At 39.0% G+C, this 15,503-nt stretch overlaps 1 long non-coding RNA gene across 1 annotated transcript in view; it reads right to left on the bottom strand.

The window, feature by feature from the left end:
- LOC116565220 overlaps positions 1-15,503 on the bottom strand; it is a 45,009-nt gene that overhangs the window by 16,324 nt on the left and 13,182 nt on the right. Inside the window, exon 2 of the long non-coding RNA XR_004275332.1 lies at positions 14,474-14,571. This is a non-coding gene — a long non-coding RNA (uncharacterized LOC116565220). The remainder of the gene's footprint in view (positions 1-14,473; positions 14,572-15,503) is intronic.

The raw sequence follows: 15,503 nt of genomic DNA, 5'->3' as shown, positions 1-15,503 counted from the left end.
ATCTTCATTATAACCTCTCAACCATCCACAGAAGATTTAAAGATGTGGTTTTTGTTTTCTAGAAGAACAAGAAAGTGACATTCTTTAATTAAAGGTGTATTTTTCAAATCAAGATGCTTTAACTCCTGCACTGGCCCAACTTTAGAGAGTCCTGCCCTTTCTATCAAATTTATACTAACAAAACCACATCCAAATGGAAGTAAAACTTTTTCTGAGCCATTGGTATCTTTAGCAAAATTAACACTAACCAGAATAAAATACCTGCTCCTCACAACCATAACACACCTCTAAAACATGTTTCATTGCCACCAAACTGAGTTAGAATTGCTTTGACTGTATAAGAACCTGGAATTTCAATTAACATTATACGTGTGTGTGTGTGTCTGTGTGTGTGTGTGTGTGTGTGTGTGTATATATATATATATATATATGTATATATATAAAATTCCATTTATTTATTTTATTGCATTTTAGGTTTTGGGGTACATGTGAAGAACATGCAAGATTGTTGCATATAACCTTATATATTTTAAAACTCACTTTCCACTCTTTTCTTCCTTAACCTTTCCATAGCCAACGATCCACAAGAACCCTATTCCTTATACAAAATAAAATATAAATATGCAAGAATCTAATCTCATTAAAAACCAATTGGTTGAGCTGTAGATTTGGTTATTATTTAAATTCAAGCATAGGCTTCATGTTGAGCAAGAAGGATGCTACATTTCAATAACCATAACCTAGTACTCTATTACAGGGCCTTGATTTCTTGATGAGTGGCACTCCTTGAATTTTGTTAGCTGATTAACAAAAGGTAAAGTCCTCATAGAAGGGAGAAAGGAGAGCAAGGAGACACCCAGATGTAATGCAGATTTAAGTACAGCTTGGGCTACATTTGTTTGGAATAAATCCAGTTACTATTGCGGCAAAGCTGTCCCTCAAGATGATCAAGAAGAAAACAGGTCGCCTTGTGTATGGAATTGCTTATATATGTTTCAGAGGTAATTAAAAAGGTAATAAAGAAGGTATTAGTAGTACACCAGAAAGTTTCCTTTCTCTCCGTTTCTTTCTGTGCCATTAATGTGCATTTCATATATGCTCGATACTATGGATTAAAACCCCCAAATGAATCAGTAGAGGCAGTCTCTAAATTATAAACAGGCTTAGAATTCTAAGCAACGTTTTATTTGGACTTTGTAATTTGTTGGGTTTTTTTGGTTTGTTTGTTTGTTTGAGATGGAGTCTTGCTCTGTCACCCAGGCTAGAGTGCAGTGGCACTATCTTGGCTCACTGCAACCTCCGCCTCCCAGGTTCAAGAGATTCTCCTGCCTCAGCCTCCCAAGTAGCTGCAATTACAGGCTCCTGCCTCCGTGCCTCTTTCACCATCACCCATGTTGGCCAGGCTGGTCTCAAACTCCTGAACTTGTGATTCACTGGCCTCGGCCTCCCAAAGTGCTGGGATTACAGGTGTGAGCTACCACACCCGGCCCTGTAATTTGTTTTCTTACAGAAACATTAAGTGGTACTGAAGTAAGTTAATATGTATGCTATGTATTATATGAAGGAAATAATGAAAATTTATACCACAAATTTTTTTAAATATTCAGTCATAAAATAAAACAAGTAGAAAATTACTAAATTCTTAAATACATATAACTGTGTAATAATAGTAATTAAATAAAAATGCATGAAACAAGTTAATAAACTGAATAAATATGTTTTATCTTATTTTAATGATTACAGGGGAGGAAAGTAGTATTTATAATAAGTAAAATGAGCACTCCATTGACATTATCGAATCAAAAAGCCTGGCATTTAATGGAGTTTCAATGTTCTTTTTTAAAATTGTAATAAATATTTAGAAAATTGCTAGGTTTTATGATAATACCAATCTTTAAGGAGCTCATAGTCTTGTTTAACAAACATTCTTTTTTTTTTTTTTTTTTTTCCAGAATAATACCAACAAGATTTATTTTTATAGTTAACTAACAAACTACTATAAAGGTAATTTGTTTGTTCTAAGTCCTTTTGTTCATATATTCATAAATGATTTAAACTTATTGTCTTTGTATTTCCACCAATAATTCTCGAAATGAAATTCATTTGAAGGCATGCTATTTTACTCCTAGCTTCTATTTTTTAATTTTTCCAAAATAAACAAATGTTACCTGAATTTCAAATGCATTTATTGGAAATGTGTTGACTGGCATAGAGCCATTAGCATTTGTTAGCAAAATTAGATGGGAAATTTGGGTTGGCTACATTTCTGAGCTTTTTCTTCATACATCTTGGTTGTTTGATTTGACATATAGAGTAAATGACTTGTAATTTAAAAAGAGAAAAACAAGAACTGAATCTACTGAGGCTGGCACCACCAACCTTATGTTTCAGATGTGTTTGGAGTCCAAATATTGAATCTGGAGCCCTCCACAGCCAGGTGACTTGTCACTAATATTGACAACAAAAGACTTGAAGGAGTTTCGAAAACAATCAACTACCGGCTGGGCGTAGTGGCTCAGGCCTGTAATCCCACCCCTTTGGGAGGCTGAGGCGGACAGCTCACAAGGTCATGAGTTCGAGACCAGCCTGGCCAACAAGTTGAAACCTATCTCTACTTAAAAAATAATAATAATAAAATACAAAAATTAACGAGTCATGGTGGTGTGCACTTGTAATCCCAGCTACTCGGGAGGCTGAGGCAGGAGAATTGCTTGAACCTGGGAGGTGGAAGTCGCAGTGAGCCAAGATCCTGCCACTGCACTCCAGCCTGGGTGACAGGGCAAGGCTCTGTCAATAAAAGGAATGAATGAAGGAAGAAAGGAAGGGAGGGAGGGACGGAGGGACAGAGGAGGGAGGGAAATAGTCAACTACCTGGAGTTTGCAACAAAAACTGTGTGAGTTGGCACTTTCCACCTGATATATGTAGTCTATGGTTTCTCCTGGGTAAAGCTAGGATAGTGATACCAATAGCTTGTATCCTATTGTACCAATAGGATAGTGATACCCAATGAACTCTCTTTATAGGCAGAAACTCTTGTAAGAGCTTTATATTAAACTTACTTAATGTTGAGCTTTCATGCATTGCATACAGTCCAAGGATTTTTGTTTATCTGTCACAATCATTTTCCCGTTTCCTCTTGCCCATATGTTGCAGAATTTACATACTGCGTTTCAGAATCATTCTAATTTTAAAAAGGATTTATCCATGTATACTTAGTATATCTTTGACTTCTCATTTTCACCTTTCCGAAAAACGATTGTTTCCACTTTTGTGTCATTATTATCATATGTATGTTCTTATTAGCACTTAATCCACTACAGTAAATCTCTTTCTGCTTAAAATCGCCAGATAAGGTTCTATTCACCAATCCAAAGTAAAGTTTATTTTACTCTTTTTATTCTTTCTACATCTTAGTTTTAGTTTCTCCATTTTTTTTCTCATCTCTCTCACTTTGTCAATATATTTTCTCTTAGTTTTAGAAAAGCAGCATGGTAAAATGTAGCATGCACTAGTCTTGTAGTCAAATAATAAGTTCAAACCTCAGTTCTTCCCCTCACAAGCTATATAACTCTACACTGATAATATCTCATACATCTGGTTCTTCACCAGAAAAATAACTCCCAAGATTATAAAAATGAAATAATATTAACACCTTAGCATGTTGAAAGATTGGACAATGTGAATATGAATGAGATTCTCTGTTCCTGTGAAATCAGTCTTTAGCCAGGAAAAGTTAGCATTCAGAGTCTCCTGACCACTGTAAGCCCACAGCCTCAATGTTGGAGTGTGATTTAGGACTCCGACTCCTGCATTCCTCCTTTATTCAAGTTCTAATTCAGGAGAAAGATTTGCAGCATTTGCCTTGGAGCTGCAATATGGTCATCTGGGACCTCCTTGTGAGTGACCAGGTCCCGGACCTAAGCTAGGGATGGTCAGATGGATGTGTGGAAGGTCTGTATCTAGAGCTAGAGTCTTCTATGTGTAAATCCATCCCCCGGGTGACAAAAAGAGATGGGCCAGACTTAGATATCAAAAAGTGAAAGAAAGACATTTTTTCCTGAATAAAGAGAGAAGTAGCCTGGGCAAAATGGCGAAACCCCATTTCTACAAAAAAAAATTAAAAATAGCTAGGAATAACAGCACACACCTGTAGTCCCAGCTACTTGGGAAGCTGAGGCAGGAGGATCACCTAAGCCCAGGAGGCTGAGGCTATGGTGAGCTGTGATAGTGCCACTGCACTGCAGCCCAGGAATAGAGTGAGACCCTGTTGAGACACAGAGAGGGAGAGACAGAGAGAGAGAGAGAGACAGAGAGAGAGAGAGAAGTGATGGGCCTTTAACCTATAGGACAGGGATTTCCCACTTGCACCATTCTCTTAAGAGAAATGGTGGATTCTTCCCCTCCAACATAGAGGAATATATCAAACACCCAGAGGTGGCCAACCCACTTGAAAGTCCAACCAGTGATCAGTCCAAGCAGACACAGTCCTTCCTGTGTATCAGGAAGGAAGTTAAATTTAAAACATGGCAGCATAGTTAAGCAAGTAAAAGCAAAAGACTCCTCAACTTCTTTGTTTGTTTTGAGATAGAGTCTCACTTTGTCACCCAGGCTAGAGTGCAGTGGGGTAATCTTGGCTCACTACAATCTCCGCCTCCCGGGTTCAAGAGATTCTCCCGCCTCAGCCTCCCGAGTAGCTGGGATTACAGGTGCCTGCCACCAAGCCTGGCTAGTTTTTATTGATTTCAATAGAGACAGTGTTTCGCCATGTTGGCCAGGCTGATCTCGAACTCCTGGCCTCAAGTGATCGACCCACTTCAGCCTCCCGAAGTGCCAGGATTACATGCGTGAGCCACTGCACCTAGATGACTATTTCTGGAAGGAAAGTTTAGGGCGGCAAATAGAAGAACAGCAACAAAAGCTTTCCAAATAGAGAATCCCATAAGCTACAATTAGCTACTTGTAGCAAATCTGGATCCCAAAACCCCGATTAATCCTCATTTTCTCACTTTAAAAATACTAATCAGAGAATTCGTTCCCAGCATGCTATAAGCTAGTATAACATATTAGTAAATAAGACAAAGTTTCTATCTTTACAAAGCTTACATTCTTGCGAGGAAGAGCAACAATAAACAGGTAAAGAAGCAAGTAATATCATTTCATATAAAAACTAAAAAAGTATGCAGGGTAAAAAAATTAGAGTCATTAGGCAGGTTAGTTGGAGGAAACTTATTCGAGAAGGTAACATTTGAACAGAGACCTATTTGTGTGAAAGAATAGCTCATGTAAAGACCTGGGAGAAGAATGATCCATGCTTTGAGGCGGGAAGGATCTTAGTGTGCTCGAAACACAGCAAGTAGACAACTGGGGTGGAGGTAGAGAGAGAGGAAGACAGTGGTAGAAGAAAGGGTCCTAGACTAGCTCTCAATCTTGGTTACGCATCAGAAATTTCTGGGAAGTTTTAAAATTTCCTATGCCCAGCTAAGTCAGTCTTTGCCATTCCCACGTTCCCAGGTGATTTCCCATGTACAGTCAAGATTGAGAATCTAGGCCCTTCTGGGCCAAGTAAGGATTTTAGGCTAGGTGTAATAGGGGGTCACTAGAAATTTTCATTTTGTTCTTTCATTTTATTTTCTGGTTGTTGTTGTTGTTGTTGTTTTTTTTTTTTTTTTTTTTTTTTTTTTTTTTTTAACAGTAGCATGTCATTATCTAACTGATATTTGAAAAAAATTATTGCAGTTCCAGTGGGCATGGGAGACAACAGAACCAAGTCAAAAGTAGAAGCGGGAACACCAACAACAGGCCACTGTGTCCAGTGTGGGTGAGAGAGGAAGCTGCAGGGACAAGAGGCAGCAGTGGAAGCCGTGGGAAGCAGTTGTGTTTGGAGTGTTTCATCAAGTCAGGAGCACATGCTGATGAATGGAGACAGATTTGAGGAGAGAAAATCAAGGATGACGTCTAGGTTTTAATACTGAGCCACTGGATGTAGGTGATGCCACTTACTGAGTCAGGTTGTAGAGTCTCCTAAACTTGGAGCTAGATCAATTTTGAGACAGAAACCAAACAAGACAACGTTGTTGATTCATTATGTCTTATCAAATGCAATTCCTCAGCATATATAAACAGAATTCACACTGCTTTTCCTTCCTCTGCCTGGAAGTATAAGTCATGAGGCAGAGAAGAGCTGACATTTCTCTCTCAATGATCAGGGTGCTGTAGGAAGTTGTGCGTCCTTCTTACGTTTTTGTAGGGATGAGTTGGAAATTGCTTCAGGAAATGACAGTTTCTGAAATGTTTGGATTAGGTTTCCTGGAGAAGAGAATTTGGGGTGAGACAGTGGGTTTATGATTAAATTATCCTTTTTTTTCTTTTCCATTTCTGCCTATGGCATAGTCCTGTTACACCTTCATGCTTAAATCTTATAGGCTATCACTTCAACTCTGTTTTGCTTTCTTGGCAAAACAGAAGATTTTATTGCAGAGATAGATTAACATATCAAATGACCAAAGAAACAATTCCTAAACAAAGAGGGTTTAAGAACATGACAGGAATTAATCTCCCTTCAGGCAGATAGATAGGTAGATATCTGAGAAATGGACAAAGTTGCCTACTTGGCTTACCTTACTTAAGAGCAATGAGTTGTGGGTACACACACTACAGAAATGAATGCTAATGTCTACCTGAGAACATATGCAAACATACTAGTAGCCCAAACTGGAAACAATGCAATCAATCCATACCACAGCAGATAAATAACTTGTAGAACAATGTGCTACACAAGAATGGAAAAGAAGTAACTATAGCTATGTGCAGTGATGTAGATGAATTTCACAGATCTATTATTGAAAAAAAGAAGCCACACACAAAAGAATGTAAACTGTGGCTGGGCACAGTGGCTCACACCCGTAATCCCAGCACTTTGGGAGGCCGAGGCTGGCAGATCACCTAAGGTCAGGAGTTTGAGACCAATCTGGCCAACGTGGTGAAATCCCATCTCTACCAAAAATACAAAAATTAGCCGGGCATGCTGGCGGGTGCCTGTAATCCCAGCTACTCCACAGGCTGAGGCAAGAGAAATCACTTGAACCCGGGAGATGGAAGTTACAGTGAGCCAGGATCATGCCATTGCACTCCAGCCTGGCCGAGAGAAAAAGACTCCATTTCAAAATAAACACAAAAAAAATGTAGACTGTATGATTTCTTGTATGTCAAGTTCAAGAGCAGGCAAACTTCTGTAGTGACAGAGATAACAACAGAGCTTATTTTGGAAGGAGGTAGAAATTGACTAAGAGCAGATGCTGAAAATGTTCTGTAACTTGATCTAAGTGGTGATTACTTTTTACACATAAAAATTCATCAAGTTATATACTTAGTATTTGCACACTCATACATACGCACATGTATGACATACTTTTATACTTTCTATAAAAATATATATGTAAGCTATAGATACAAATGTAGTATAACTTATATACTTCAATAAAAGTGAGTATTGAAAATAATCTAAATGGTCCCAGCCTGGCCAACATAGCAAACTCCCATCTCTACTAAAAAAATTAAAAAATTAGCCAGGCATGGTGGCACATGCCTATAATCCCAGCTACTTGGGAGGCTGAGGCACCAGAATTGCTTGAACCTAGGAGGCAGAGGTTGCAGTGAGCCGAGATCATGCCACTGCACTCCAGTCTGGCCGACAGAGCAGGACTCTGTCAAAAAAAAAAAAAAAAAGTCATAATTTCTAGTAATTAAGTTCTCACAAGAAAAAATACTTGCAAAGCAAGTACCAGGAAGTTCAGGCTCCAATACAGATTTTTCTGAGAATACAGCTCATCATACACATATATGAACAACAAATTTCAAGTATCTATACAATTATACTGAGGCCCAGGAGTGATATTCTATTGGTTTGTTTGTTTGAGATAGAGTCTTGCTCTTCCACCCAGGCCAGAGTGCAATGGCGAGATCTCGGCTCACTGCAACCTCTGCCTCCTGGGTTCAAGCAATTCTCCTGCCTCAGCCTTTTGGGTAGCTGAGATTACAGACACATGCCACCACGCCCAGGTAATTTTTTTTATTTGTAGTAGAGATGGGATTTCAGCATGTTGGCCAGGCTGGTCTCAAACCCCTGACCTCAGGTGGTCTACCTGCCTTGGCCTCCCAAAGTGCTGGGATTAGACGAGCCACCACACCTGGCCCAAACGATTTATTTTTGATTCATCAGCACTAGCTAATCAGAAAGGATACCCAGACTATCAGAAGAGACACCAGCTTTTATGACAGAACTGCGTGCACTGCCCAGACATCTCTCCTCTGACTTTTATGAAGACAATAAAAGAATCCACCGAAAAAACTGGAATTCTTGGAAAAACAGAGGCTTTTATTGGGAAGATAGGCTAACACATCAAATAAGCGAGGAAACAATGAGATGAAATGAAAACTTTCTACAATATGAAAAACATAGTTTTATACTATAAACAACAACGTTGATATAGTGGGTTCAAACATATGCAGGCTGACGACTCCTGGGTATTTGTTTCACCCGCTCTGCTGTGCTTCCTTTGCACCAGGACATCAGGAATATGTTTCTGAATTTCCTCATTAGGAAGCTTAACCTTTGCTTGCACTTGTTCAAATATACATACATGCATATACATACATACATATATATATATGTGTGTGTGTGTGTGTGTATATTTGTGTATATATATGTGTGTATGTATATACACACATATATATGTGTGCGTATATATACATTTTATTTTTTGAGACAGAGTTTAGCTCTTGTTGCCCAGGCTGGAGTGCAATGGTGTAGTCTTGGCTCACTGCAACCTCCACCTCCTAGGTTCAAGCTATTCTCCTGCCTCAGCCTCCCGAGTAACTAGGATTACAGGCATGCACTACCACATCTGGCTAATTTTTTTATTTTTAGTAGAGATGGGTTTTCAGCAAGTTGGCCAGGCTGGTCTTGAACTCCTGACCTCAAGTGATCCACCTGCCTTGGCCTCCCAAAGTGCTGGGATTACAGGCATGAGCCACCACGCCCAGCCTCAAATATATATTTTTAAGCACGAGTCTATATCAGCTAACTTATATGAAAGGTTTGCCCTTCTTATTAGACTCTGGGTATGACTGCATGGTGCTTCACCTCTGCATTTTCTTTTTCTTTTCCTTTTGAGACAGGGTCTCACTCTGTCACTCAGGCTGGAGTTCAGTGGCATGATCACCACTTGCTGCAGCCTCAACCTCCCTGGGCTCAAGCCATCCTCCCATCTCAGCCTCCTGAGTAGCCAGGACCAGAAGCACACATCACCATGCCTGGCTAAGTTTTACAGTTTTTTTGAGAAGTGATTTCGCTGTGTTCCCCAGGCTGGTCTCAAACTCACGTGCTTGAGACTCAGCCTCATAACGTTCTGGGACTACCAGTGTAAGCCGCTGCGCCCAGCCCCAGCTCTGGGTTTTCAACTGAGCCCTGGGTATCTGTCATTCCTCCAAGGTACTACATTTTTCTAGGCAGTGTGGTGGGGAGCTTCGGCTTTTAAAGTCACTCTGACAAGAAGGTCTCCTGCACCTCCTTCACTAGGCAGCCTCAACTCAAGTATGCTATGACACTTCCTATTAGTCACCATTAAACAGTCTCTTCTACCCTGAGAATAGTGCCTCAGACAGCTACCATTTGATCACTTCCTACCCAATATTGTATATGTCATACCTGCATTCATCAGATGAGTTTTGAAGGTTAACTACTTCATTCCTAATTCTCCAAAAATTATTACATTTACTTCATGTCAGATAAATGAGAATGTTTACAACAAACAGATAAAAAAAGGGTAATTTATATTCAAGTATCTAATATCTAAAAACCTTCTTTGTGAAGAAATGTCTCATATTTAAATAACCTAATATTGGCTGGGCGCAGTGACTCATGCCTGTAATCCCAGCACTTTGGGAGGCTAAAGCAGGCAGATCACTTGAGGTTAGGGGTTCAAGATCAGCCTGGCCAAATGGCAAAACACTTATCTAATAAAATACAAAGTTAGCTGGGTGTGGTGGCATGCACCTGTAATCCCAGCTACTCAGGAGGCTGAGGTGGGAGAATCTCTTGGACCCAGGAAGTGGAGGTTACAGTGAGCCGAGATTGCACCACTGCACTCCAGCCTGGGTAACAGAGCAAGACTCCATCTCAAAACAAACAAATAAATACAAATAAAAAATAACCTAATATTTTGGGCCTCATCTTAACCAGGTTTTCTTTCATATTGTAGTTACTGACCTTGAAATGTCACCAAACCTGTTAAAAAGGATGAAGAATTTTGGAAGATGGAATGAAATTTAGTAGTGACATAGAGGCTGGGCAAGGTGGTTCACGCCTGTAATCCCAGGACTTTGGGAGGCCAAGGCAGGCAGATCATGAGGTCAGATGATTGAGACCATCCTGGCTAACACAGTGAAACTCTATCTCTACTAAAAATAAAAAATAAATAAATAAATAAATAACTTAGCTGGGTGTGGTGGCACACACCTGTAATCCCAGCTACTCAGGAGGCTGAGGTAGAAGAATTGCTTGAACCCAGGAGGCGGAGGTTGCAGTAAGCCGAGATCGCACCACTGCACTCCAGCCTGGGCGACAGAGCAAGATTCCATCTCAAAATAAACAAACAAACAAATAGTGACTTAGAATAAATTATTGAAGGAACCAGAACTTTAAAAACTGCTCATCAAGATCAAACAAATAACGTAGGAAATTATAACCTGATAGAACATAGATTCAAACATGTATCACAAGTTTGCAGTGTCTTATCTTTGTATTAAAAAAGAGATAAGGAAGTGTTCCATTTTTTAATTCAGAGCCCTATTTTACCAGTAGTCTAGGTTTCATAACTTGGGGTGGACCTAGAAAATTTGGAACATTCAGATAATAGCAATATGATGATTAAGGGATTAGTAATACCTAGACTTGCACTTCTAAGATTAATTGATGCTTCATAAGACTTATCATTTTCATAAATGTCAGGTAACTGTTTAAGATAATTTAGTTTTTGTTCAGAATGAAATGTTTTTGTTCCTCTTCCAAACAACTAGCAATTGGGTGATTGTGTATTTTTTATGTTAAAATTTAGCTTAAAATCTTTCCTTCAGAGAGGATTATGTCGTCTATCAAATTGTAATTTTGATGATCACAATCTTTTCCCAGCAGGAATATTTGTTTGTTTGTTTTTAGCCTAAGCTAGATACTTGGCTAGAGAATTCTAACCCATGAATAGGCTAAACCCATGATTATCAAACCCATGTTTGGTTAGAATTTAATTAAGTTTACCTGAGATATTGTATAAGCATTTTAAAATACACTGTAAAATGATTCAACTCCCATAGGATGGTAATAATATTGGGTTTTTAAACTTATTATTATGAGTGCACACTGGTTGTACCTATTTATGAGGTACATGTGATATTTTGATACAAGCACACAATGTATAATGATCAAATCAGGGAAATTTGAGTATGCATCATGAATGAAGCATTCATCATACTGCTTTTTCTGTAATTCCCCAATGATTAAATAATCACCTTTAGTAGTTTATTTGTATCACAGCCCTTATAATCAAGTCATATCCATTTGAATGGTAGGGGGACAGAACATCTACCTTGACTGTTGGTTAAGTTCAATAAAATCATAGAGGTGGAAGGAATTTTGGCGATACAGTATTGACCTTAACAAGTTACATGAGTTGTAATGAACAGTGACCAAGTGATTCTCTATGGCTTTGATTTAGGTCACAGAGCCCTGGAAAGCTTTATTTATGTCTAACCCAAACCTACCTTTCTGTAAGCAAAATTCTTCTTGTCCTGTCTTCAGGGTATACATGTACATGGAAACTTTGTCCTTTGCTGTTTGGGATTTTTAAAAATGTGCTTGAGTGTAATTTAGGTAACCCTCCTAAAGTCAAAGCTGCTTATGTTCTCTGTATTCTAATACCCATTTCAGCAGCTGAATTATTCTGTTGCCTTTCACTTCGTCATCTTCAAGTTACTTTCCTTAAATTATTTCACTTAAATAATGAGAGAATTACTAATCTAGCATATTTAACATAACCTGAACATAATCATTTCTTTGCTTGGTTGTTTAAGGAGAAAGAGTGCACATGGACGGTGGGTGTGTACGTTCTGAGTCCTAGTTATCAATGAGATCACAATCAGATGTTATTACATAATATAACATGACATATTAGTTTGGAAGAAGTATAATTTAGAAGAAAATAATATAGTTCCTGGAATCAGATATTATGGGTTGGTATTCTAGCTGTACTATTTATTAACTAGGACAATTTGGACACGTTGCTTAACCTTTCTGGGTTTCTTTCCCTCACCATAAAGCATGGATAATAATAGTGAGAGGATTAAATAAATTAACACATGAAATACTCAGGATAGTCCTGGGCTCATAGTAAGTACACAGTAAGTGGTAGTTGTTCATTATCATGTTATTGTATACGTAGATGACATATTGACACATTTAGGCTCTTCATACATTTCCTAGTTGGAAACCTGGCAAATTCCTATTCACCCTTCAGTACCCTGACCAAGGTATAATACCTACCACGGGCATTTCTGCCCCCAACTCCCCAATAGACTGACTGTGTGCGACTTGGTGCCACTTTGAGCCTCCTGCCTAATTCTGACTCTGAGCTAATTGTAGGCTTTATGGGAGGTGGTGGGATGGGCCCAGCAGGATGGCGGGCTGCAGGTCAGACAGCATGGGCTCCAGACCTGGCCTTCCAAGCTAGAGTGGGACTTCACTCCTTGAGCTTGATGTCCTCTGTGGGCTGCCCTGAGGACTAAATGAGATTGTGCCTGGCAAGTCACATGAGCATGCAGGGGATAGGTTGAGGGCCATTTTTTTGTCAATGAAAAATACGCCCAAAAAAAACCTCTTTTTCATTGTAGAAGGTCTGACTCCACAACCTGTCACTTAATATGAGCATTAATTGACTTGAGTACTTTCCACCATTCTCCATTTTTCCCTTATGTTTTCCCATATACCATAGGGATTATATACATATTTATCTTCAAGTATTTTTATTCTTTTTTTTTTTTTTTTTTTTTTTAGATGGGCTCTTGCTCTGTCACCCAGGCTGGAATACAATAGTGTGATCTCAGCTCACTGCAACTTCCCTCTCCTGGGTTCAAGCGATTCTCCTGCCTCAGCCTCCCTAGTAGCTGGACTATAGGCAAGCATCACCACATCCGGCTAATTTTCTTATTATTTTTGGTAGAGATAGTCTCAGTATGTTGCCCAGGCTGGTCGTCAACGCTTTACCTCAAGCAAATGTCCTTCCTCATGTGCCCAAAGTGCTGGGATTACAAGCATAAGCCTCCGTGACTGGCTTACAAAAAATATTGTTTAAATTCTCTTTCCTCAATAAACTTATGGAAAATAATATTTTCCCTCCAGCTATTCTGATAATACACCACTTTCAGTGGTTTATCTTAGACATCTCAAACCCTTGGAAACAAGTCCTGAACTTAAGACTAATGTGTGTAGAATCAAAAAGAAAATAAACTGCCGAATCTGAAGCTTGGCATTTGCAGTTTGCATTACTGTACTTATGTCTGTTCCATTGATTCACACACTCCCACTACAAGATTTTCTCTGTACACATTTTGAAAAGTGGTATCTTTACTGAATAATTTCTCTACACACACCCACATTCACTTCTTAGTTTATTTAAATTAGCAATTGTGTCTGCCAGAGGAAAGTTCCATCTAGAAATACAAGGTCAGTTTCCTAATCAGTAGCCACCAGATAGAATTAAGTAAATTAGTCTGTGGCCATACCACCCTGAAGACCCCCGATCTCATCTGATCTCAGAAGCTAAGCAGGGTCAGGCCTGGTTAGTACTTGGATGGGAGAATTATGTAAATTAGTTTTATTTTTTGGGTTTTTTTTTGACATAGAGTGTCACTCTGTTACCCAGGCTGGGGTGCAGTGGCATGATCTTGGCTCACTGCAACCTCTGCCTCCTGCACTCAAGCAATTCTTCTGCCTCAGCCTCCCAAGTAGCTGTGATTACAGGCCTGTGCCGCATGCCTGGCTAATTTTTGTACTGTTGGTATAAGCTGGGTTTTACCATGTTGGCCAGGTTGGTCTCTAACTCTTGGCCTCAAGTGGTCTTCCCTCCTTGGCCTCCCGAAGTGCTGGGATGTTACATAAGTGAGCCACCACCGTGGCCAGAATTAAGTAAATTAGTTTCAAAGAGAGAAGAAACCATTTTACCTGTATATTAGCTAAATTATTTGACAGCTAACATACATAATATATACCATAATTCTGTCTCACTCATTACTTAATATATCCTAGTGTTATTTGCTTTAGATGAAATGATCTATATTAACTAAAATATTGCAGTAAGTTAAAGTCTACTCCTTTGAAGATGTTTAACAGTAATACAGATTAATTCCACACTGGAGGAGACTCACTTTTTCAGGTTTTTTCCTTTTTCGCTTCTCGGACTCCAGGATTAGCCACACATACAAAACGGCAAGGCAGGATTTTAACGTCCTTTCCTTGAAAACATCTGAAATAGAGAAAGAGGTGTGTTTAAGCATAAAAAACGACTGTTGCTAAAATGGTGTTGCTTTCTCATATGTCACATATCTCCAGACATAATGATTCTGGAAATCAGGATAATTACCACCTTTGCTCTCCTATTCAGCTTTTATGGATCACCTGATTTTTCCTTTCTTCGTCTAGAGAGATGTGTGAAGCCAGGCAATTTGACTGCAGATTTTCCCTGTACAGATATAATTTGAAGAAGACTGAAAAAGCTTCATTCTCTTTAACTATTTGATTTTATTTCATACAAAGAAAATGAAACGACAGAACAGTTTTTCATTTGGCTTTATTTTGGCAAATGCTATAATTGAAAGCGTAAAACCAATCAATGACACCTCTGGTTAAAAATTATTTCTGAGAAGTATCCCGAAGGAGTGATTTCTGAGGAATAATATGCAGCCTTCAATTTACTTTATCACAGCTGGATATGAAGTTAAATCTCCGGCTGGAATTTAACCACCCAGAACCAGGCACCAGATGGCTTATCTGCACCTCATCCCGACAGCTGTGTCCTGATATGCACAGCTGGTCTTCACATTTGAATGACAATATTTAAATGATAACATTATGTAATGTAGAAAAATGTGTTTGGGTAGCATGGGTCTTGAAAACTAGATTGCACAGTTGCTCTTAATAGTAAACGCACAGCCTCCATGGCTAATTCACATTCCTTCTATTTGTGTTGATGGGTCTTGGCTGGAATAAAGGTTGACTGGCACATGGCAACATTCCAGGGCCATTCATATTGTACTGCCGTCTATCCATAATGACCCTCCTGGGTACTCACCATGTTAGATTTTCCTTCACATTAAAATAAGCACAACAGAGTTTCCATTGTGAAGCAGGAGACTTTTACAATTTTGCAATAATTAATAGATACTGCATTCTGCTGTG

Source organism: Sapajus apella, unplaced genomic scaffold (genome assembly GCF_009761245.1).
Source record: "Sapajus apella isolate SASKATOON/1434 unplaced genomic scaffold, GSC_monkey_1.0 scaffold39, whole genome shotgun sequence".
Taxonomy (NCBI): domain Eukaryota; kingdom Metazoa; phylum Chordata; class Mammalia; order Primates; family Cebidae; genus Sapajus; species Sapajus apella.
This window is presented reverse-complemented; position numbering and strand designations above follow the sequence as displayed.